Below are 8,775 nucleotides of genomic sequence, written 5' to 3'. Positions count from 1 at the left end.
AAGCAGTAAGTCACAAAAGCTGGAGTCCCTCCGGGCAATTCCCGGACAGGCCCCAGTATCCGCCGCAACCAACGGCGGGGCGACGACCACCTCACCTGCAGATGCAGTCACCGCAGAGGGAGTGGATTTCTCCACAGCCGCTTTCAGCAATGACAGGAATTAATTTACAGGCCCTCCATTACCCCAAGCGGCAACGCAGTTGCCCTCACTTGGAAAAGGCGCAGGGGCCAGGTCCCTCGAGACGACGACCTCCGAGGAAGAACATGGATTCACATCCGCCGATCCAGCAGCTATGATGGGAAACGCTGACTCAACGACTCGAGGTGCTGACATCACATCTCCATGTGGTCCGTACCGACGCGGCTCCCGCAGCCGATCCCTGGAAACTTATCTTCGTCTTGACCTGCTCCGGCGTCATCCCCGAAACGCCAAACGACCAGCACCTGAGAAAACAGAACAAGAGTGCGAGACACCAGAAGAATGGCACGATCTTCGCCCGCTACGGTAACTCGACCCGCAGCGTGACCCAGCCTCCGATCGCCGCTGCCTCACACGCTCCACCGCTCTCTCTATACATAATTCCAATGAAGGGTTCAACTGACCCTGCCCGGGTACGCCCGCCAACAAAACATCCATACTGCTAGCACACTACACCGCGGGCGGACCTCCTGCAACCGTAGCAGGCCCTTGAATATCAGCCGACCCAGCCACATGGCGTGAACCTATGTGGGGGGAAGGTACGAAACAGTCAGAACAGCCGGCCACTTTCTCGTCCGGCTTCGTTGCAGAAGGGTCAGCCGCCCCTTTTCCCTTGCAGGCCGCCACACGCTGGCCCACCGAAAAACCACCAGCCTTTTTCGGCGTAGGAGGGATCGCATCCACAGAAGCTCTGCGCTTCCCCCGACCCGAACCACGCAGCACAGGGCCAGTCCCCGCGCATAAGCGTTCCGGCACCAAGGTGGTACGTTTTGGGCGTTTTGCAGCCATCTTAGACACAGGTCTCCCTGATCTGCAGCTCCTTTTCGAAACCACATTTAACTCAGCCGCATCTAAAGCCATGCGTTCCCATTCACACGTAGCAGTCTTCATACCAGCAGCAGGCCCCGCCTCCCCATCAACTGCCGATGCCATCTGCTCGCTCCAACCGATGGCGAGGGCCTGCTGCGCACATACACCAGTGTAACTGCCGTCCCCGTCATCCGCTGCCATCCTCTCAGCAGCACGTGTTTCCCGGGGATCAGACACCACTGCCGCACTATCAGACACGGCCTCTGCACGTGTGCCAAGGCCCGCCCTACCGGGGACATCATGCAGGCCCAGCACATGTGCCGAGTCCTCTTCCAGCGCCGGGGCACTCACCGCTGCCGCCGCATCCACGTCCAGCAATCGATCGCCCTCCACAAGGACCGGCGCCACACACATACCGGCCGCTGCGCTGCTTCCTGCTTCGCTCTGCGCCGGTGCCATTACCGCTCCCCGTCACGCCAGAAAGAAGGCCTCAGCCCTCCCTCCCGCAGCGCCATACTCACCACCTGAAGGAGCTCCATCCAGCGCCGGGAGAAGCCATCCAGGTCCCTCCTAAGCGATCCTCCTTCTGACTTGCTCCAGCAAGGCATCTAAAAAAGCAGACATACTTACCAAGGTACAACTCAGTGGCTGGCGGCAACGAAGTGAGGGCGCTGGCACCTCATCCCCTTCTTAAAAGGGAAGCGGGCCACGTGACCGCCGCCAGCCAGTCAGGGCCCGGCCTGACGTCATCATTGTCTCCTCTTCTCCCATCCAGGCTCTATGCTGACCCTACTGCCTACTGAAGGGGCGCCAACCTGAGGGATTTTAAAAGGAAAGACATTTTTAATTATACATGTCACTGATGGTTATAACAATGATTGTGAGACATAGAAAATAGAATGCTAGTATAATGTTCTGAGAATGTGGGGTTATACCTTTAGATACTGTATCAGGGAGCACGCTATGTCCATTCGTGCTTCCTCTACAGCTTTTCCAGTTGTCTCCACGCCATCAATTTGTTTTTTCCAAAGAAATTCTTCTGCAAACTAAAAAAACAATTGCATATGTTATGGTACATCTAAACCTTATTTCACAATTGTAGGAAACCAAAAAACATTTTCTATGATAGTTTCTCACTATCTATTGGCCAAGGACCTCTGCATTTGTAGATGTCATCAATTTCTATATTCCAACATTTATTTATGATGAGACAAACAGGGCCTTTTTAGATGCAAAGCTGGGCCCTGGGCATAATTACAGGTGGGGCCGTAGGTTTGGAAATTTAGTACTGACACAGTATAGTTGAGTCAACTTGCCCCGCATATAGAACGTATTTCCTCATACGTGGCAATTGCAGCAGGCGCATCCGCGTTGGATTAGGAACAGGTTGTAATACCATATGCCTGCTTTTTGTCGGCTAACCAAGCTGCGTATATGTATACCGCTACACTTACCATACACGTTGATACACGTAGCGAAGCGTTTCGGCGTTAAAATATCGGCTCCACTCTTTTGGAATGTAGGCGAATACGCTTGCGTTTAGGAGTATGTTTACATACATTTCGAGAATACGGAAGTGTGAAAGGAGCCACAGAGATAAATCTAGATTTTAGCAGTAATAATAGATAAATATGATAAAATAAACGACTCCCATAATTGACCTGCTTTATTAGTTATGAGTTGTATAATGTGCTGCATTATTAGTTATGGTGGTATAATGGGCTGCATTATTAGTTATGGGGGGTATAATGGGCTGCATTATTATTTATGGGTGTATAATGGGCTGCATTATTAGTTATAGGATATAATGGCCCTGCGTTCTTAGCTAAGGGGGCCTAAAGTGCTGCATTATTAGTTATGGGGGTATAATGGAATGCATTATTAGTTTAGGTGTTGTATAATGGGCCTGCATTATTAGCTAAGGTGGCCTAATGGACTGCATTATTAGTTATGTTCGGCTATAATGGGTTTCATTATTATTTGTCGTGGTATAATGGGCCTTCAAATTATCATTTATCGTGGGCAGTAATGGGCTGCATTATTGTAGTTATGATGGCCATACGGTTATAGGCTATAAATAGTAATACGCCACCGTTTACAACAACAATAATAGTGAAGGCTAATAAACAATAATAACCTGTCTTATAAAAAAAATAGTAATGTGCCTCCATAAAGAGGTAATGCAGCACCGTTAAGGCCCACATACAGTAATAGCGCGGCAGTTAGGCCACATACAGTAGTAACGCAGGTTTTATACCACATAAATTAATAGTGCAGCATTTATGCACCACAGTAATAGCGCATAAGTTATTCCCCATACAGTAATAGTGCAGCATTATTATGGTCCCATTCAGTAATATTGCTGCATTGTTATGCCCTAAATTCAGTAATAGTGCACATAGTTAAGCTCCATATACAGTAAATAGTGCTGCATAGTTAAGCCCATACAGTAAATAGTAATAAGCATTTTTGCACCATATACAGCAGCAGTACAGCAAATTTATTCACATACATATAGTAATAGTGCCAAATAGTTATGTCCAAACATACAATTATAGGGCCAGATAGTTTTGCCCCATATACAGTAATAGTCCTGCATAGTTAAGCCTACAAATAGAGTAAAAGTGCCGCATATTTATGCAACATCTAATATATAAAGCTGAATGTGGGTGTGTGTGTATGTGTGTATGTATGTGTGTATGTCCGGGATTGGCATCTACACCGTCGCAGCTACAGCCACAAAATTTGGCACAGTCACACATCTGGACCCCGAGAGCGTCATAGGCTATGTTGTGAGTCGAAATTTTAACCCCGCGCGTTCCAATTCACGAAACAATTTTGCCCCTATCTACATAATGGGGAAAAAGTGAAAGGGAAATTGTTGGAGGCAAATTGACAGCCAGGAGGAGATGGCATACAGGTATATACTATATACAGGGAAGATGACATACACATATATACTATATACAGGGGAGATGGCATACAGGTATATACTATATACAGGCGAGATGACATACACATATATACTATATACAGGAGGAGATGATATACAGCTATATATTATATACAGGAGGAGATGACATGCAAGCATATACTATATACAAGGCAGATGGCATACAGGTATATACTATATACAGGTGAGATGACATACAGGTATATACTATATACAGGAGGATATGACATACAGGTATATACTATATACAGGAGGATATGACATACAGGTATATACTATATACAGGAGCAGATGACATACAGGTATATACTGAGGGGAAAATGAGGTGTGAGGTGAAAGTGAAGAGGTGCGAGTGCAAAAGCAGAGGAGTGAGGGGAAAATAGTGGAGTGATTGGAAAAAGACAGGTGTGAGGTCAAAATAACAGGTGTTAGGGGGGAAATGATAGAAGTGAGGGGAGAAAATGAGAGGTGTGAGGGAAAAATGAGAGACGTGAGGGGGAAAATGAGAGATGTGACCGGGAAAATGAGAGGCGTGATGGGATAATGAGAGAAGTGAGGTGCTATAACTAACAGTTACTGTGAAAGGAAAAGTGTGTGTATCAACGGAAATGTCATAATGGTGGCCACGGCAACGATGTCATAATAGGTTGCAGTGGTGACAATAATGTCATAATAGGTTGTAATGGTGACGGTTATGTTATATTGGTTGCCATGGTTACGATGTTGTCAGAATGGTTGCCATGGTGAAGATGTCATAATGAGTATATGGTCACGGAACTATGGGATGGAGGATGTGTGATGGGTATATGGGCACGGGACTATGGGATGGAGGATGGGTATATGAGCATGGGACTATGGAATGGAGGATGTGTATGATGGGTATATGGGCACGGGACTATGGGATGGGTATATGGGCACAGGACTATGGGATGGAGGATGTATGATGGGAATATGGACACGGGGCTTAGTTTTTGCCTTTAAATAATTACATTTCTATTTGTTTTATGTTTTTTGTGTGCAGAACACATTTTTCTTAACACATTCTATTTTGCTAACATCAGTTATTAACCCGGGCGAAGCCGGGTAGTACAGCTAGTATACAATAATAGTGGCACTTATTTAAACCTAATATACAATAATTGCCGCATAGTTATGCTTTATATACAATTATAGTGCCATAAAGAGCCCCATATACAGAAATTTAGCCATATAGTGTCCCATACAGTTAGTATCACATAGAGTGCCCCTTATACAGTTATACTGCCCTATATACCATCATAGTACACCAGATACAGTTATAGTGCACAGTATACAGTAATAGTGCCATATAGTGCCCCTTATGCAGTTATACTGGCTCATATACAGTCAGTGCCATTGAGTGCACCATATATAAAGTGATACATAAAGGTATGGCCCATATGCAGAGCCTCATAGAGGTCTGACCCATATACATTACATTGCCATATTGTTCCCCATATTCATTGCCACATAGAGGTATGGCCAATATACAGTCTAGTGCCATATAATGCCACATAGAGGTATGACCCCTATACAGTGCAACATAGGTATGGGCCATCCACTATGCAGCACCTCATACTTAACCGAATTTGATATTACTGCTCCTCTGTACTCCTCCTACGCCGTGACATTGATCTTCACAGCGGTCCAGAGACATGGAGCCCTGCACGTTGTACTGCTAAAGGAATCGCATGTGACGTGGAGTGCCCGCTCCACGTCATAACCCTGCAACTGCTGCCGCTCTGATGAGGCGCATCCCACCTCCTTCCAATAGGTGGTGTGCCAAGAGGAAGGAGGTGTGAGGAGAACGGGGGCCCGGGCACAGTGGCGGGAGTGCCCACCTCTACGATCGGCTGCATCGCTGTAGAAAGAAAGCGGCAGCCCTGAAACCTGCATAGATTATTAATATATAGTAATGTCCATCGGCGGAGGCTGAAATCAGCCACCATGGACACATGTGGCCCTAGGCAATTGCCTGGTCACCCCCTCCCCGCTAGTGGATAGCCCTCATGGCAGCAACAACACGCATTTCTACTACAATGAAAGTGTAAGCTGTTGAAACACAAATAAAAAAAAAGGCAAAATAAAAGCTTTAGGTTGGTGTGAGGTACTAATTTATTTTGCAAGGATCACAACTGCCAATACTATGACACATATGTAATTTTCTTTAATTTCAGCAACGAGGAACAGCCATAAACATAAATCAGGTAATAGGTGTAGGAAAGCAATTACCTTCATTACCAAAACGCCACAGCTACTTGTATCTTGCTGGTTACGGTGTTTCATGCACAATTTCATCCACTCTCTCGCCTCTTCATTCCGTGACTTTATGAAAGAACTATTATAATATAACACATTCAATTTAAAAGGACTTTAAAAATCATTCTGAGGCAAATGAGTGCATTTAGTTGTGTCAACATAAAAATTACATAACAAGATGACATGTGTATATTTTTTTTGTTATTACATAAAAGCACCCCCAACACTGCATTTACCCTCCCACTCTGTATCGCGTTGCTCTCCTGCGCTCATACCAGTAGCAAAAGCCTCCCGCTTTGACATGCGCCCCCACGCTACGGCTCACGTTACAGTGCTGAGCGGGTCCACGCATCCATTCAAATCAATGGGCGCGTTGCCACGCTCTGGATATAAACATCTGTCTGCGCGCTTGCGCACTCAAATGCAGCGGGAGTCTCAATCAACTGTTCGCAGTGGCAGATAGCGGCGCAATACAGTGCGGGAGGGTGAGTGCAGCGGAGGGGGTGGGTTTATGTTATAACAAAAGTTTGTTCACATCTCATTTAATGTCAGTTAACATAGAATATCTTTTATGACCAAAACTTCTATTTCAACCACCACAAAATGTATTGTAAGACCACATTTTAAAATCTTAATATTTATGTGTGGCTCTTTTCACAACAGTCTAAGACGGATTAATTTATGTGCAGCATTGCAGCGGTTCATCATGTAATGAACGCCTACCCAAAAAAGGCAGCTTTTTACAACCACAGGCACCATTCCAACGGGAATGCTGAAATGGCAAATGGTCCAACACAATATGAAGATGCTGTTGAAGGATTAGTGAGCAAAAGAGGTGCGTAGTCAATTGATTTGCAACAACAATGATTAACAACTGTTATGTGCAAAGTCCCATTTTGTATGGCTGTACACATAACTAAAAGGTCATTTTTTAAAAATTTATAGTGACTTTTGCTGGTGGAGGAGGGAAGGCAACAGTTTTTTTAAATGGCTTTAATTATGTATTAGGCTACATTCATATTGGTGTTTTTTCCACGAAAAAGGCCCTTGACTAAATGTTTTTTTTTCCCCGAAACTTATTCTGTGTTAATGCTTGATTTTTTCAAGCATTGCTACTAAATAGCCGCATCCGTAAAGGCACCTTGGCAATGCAAATGTTAAGTCATGTCACATTCAACTAACCCCTGTGACTATTTGCACAATTGTGATTGTTCACTTAAGTGTATTTCAGGATGCGTTAATAACTCGGAAGTCATGAACCTAATCATAATACATGTATGTGCACGGCTACGGTTATCAACTTCATTACATCTACGTTAATGTTCCTGCTGCAGAATTTCAGAAAAAAATTAGAACAGGCTGCCTGTGTTTTCCGTAGCCCTGATAGTGCCTGAGAAATTTCCAATTGCACTATCGGAAACAACTCGAACCCTTAGGTGCCTATGGCAGGATACCGCACTGCACTTTGACCCAGGAATGCGGCACCAATTACTGATATGTCCATTTTGGTGGTCAATGTTCCACTATGAACTTAGCCTTACTTTTTCTGCTCCCTTTCATCGCAATGACAATGTTATTGCAATGTTATACATTTTATTAAAAAAAATTTAATAACCACATATTTTTGTGTGTCCCTTTATTATACTGAAGTGAACTGTGTATGTGTAGTTAATGCGTTTATATTTTAGAAAAAGGCCCAACTAATTTCAATAACCTTCAACGTGTGATCAATTAAAACAGTTTGTTTTAATCAGCACCTATTCATAAACATTAAAATAGTTTTTTTGTTTTTTAAATTTTATTCCCTTTCCTCTGCTCTACCCACAATTATCCAGAAGCCTGGTCAACGACTGTTTAATGGTGCACATATGAAGAAAAACAGCCTGCTGATGACGGCGGCGCAATGAAAATCTACGTTCGTGCGTTCACATAGACCGCAATTGAGGTGCGTTCTTGGGCTGTTTTTTAAAAAATTGTGCATTATAGAACGGAATCAGAATTGTGCTGGTGCAGAGCTATAGCATGACACATATCGATTAGTGGGTATTTGTCTTGCAGACAGCCACGCGATGCCATCATTTGGAGGAGTGTTAGGCTGTATCTTCACATTAGCGCACCAGCGAATATACGGGGAAAGATAATTTGCATGAGTACTGTGGTAAGGAAGATAAAAGATTTGTATTAAGATCACCTGTAATCGGGCAATGATAGTTGTGCGGCTGAAAACTGTACTTACCTCCAATTTTGAATCACTGTTGCTACATAATTTGTTTCGTTCCCCATTGGGTCAATAAATAGCAAAACCTTCTGTGATTTTAGAATTATCTTCATTAATATTTAAAAAGGATGTTATACACAGCAATACTGTAGACGTAGTCTGTGTAGTAATTGATTAATACTTCAAAAGGTGATTATGCTGAAAATGACAGTGTGTAAAAATGCTTGTGAACGCTGTGTTAAAGGCCAGACTTCAGAGGTAGTAACAACATTTCATTTAAGGAGTTGTGCCGACATTCGCTGACTGGTAGTCTGAGGTT

The 8,775-nt window shown here is 44.1% G+C and overlaps 1 long non-coding RNA gene across 1 annotated transcript; it reads left to right on the top strand.

Moving 5' to 3' along the window:
• Positions 1 to 6,393: 6,393 nt before the first annotated feature.
• Positions 6,394 to 8,430, top strand: LOC143783028 (uncharacterized). Its single transcript, XR_013217086.1, has 3 exons — positions 6,394 to 7,073; positions 8,074 to 8,183; positions 8,297 to 8,430. It is a non-coding gene; the product is annotated as an uncharacterized LOC143783028 (long non-coding RNA).
• The last annotated feature ends 345 nt before the right edge of the window (positions 8,431 to 8,775 follow it).

Source organism: Ranitomeya variabilis, chromosome 6 (assembly GCF_051348905.1).
Source record: "Ranitomeya variabilis isolate aRanVar5 chromosome 6, aRanVar5.hap1, whole genome shotgun sequence".
Classification (NCBI taxonomy): Eukaryota; Metazoa; Chordata; class Amphibia; order Anura; family Dendrobatidae; genus Ranitomeya; species Ranitomeya variabilis.
The sequence above is the reverse complement of the archived record's forward strand: the minus strand, read 5'-3'. Positions and strand labels throughout refer to the sequence as shown.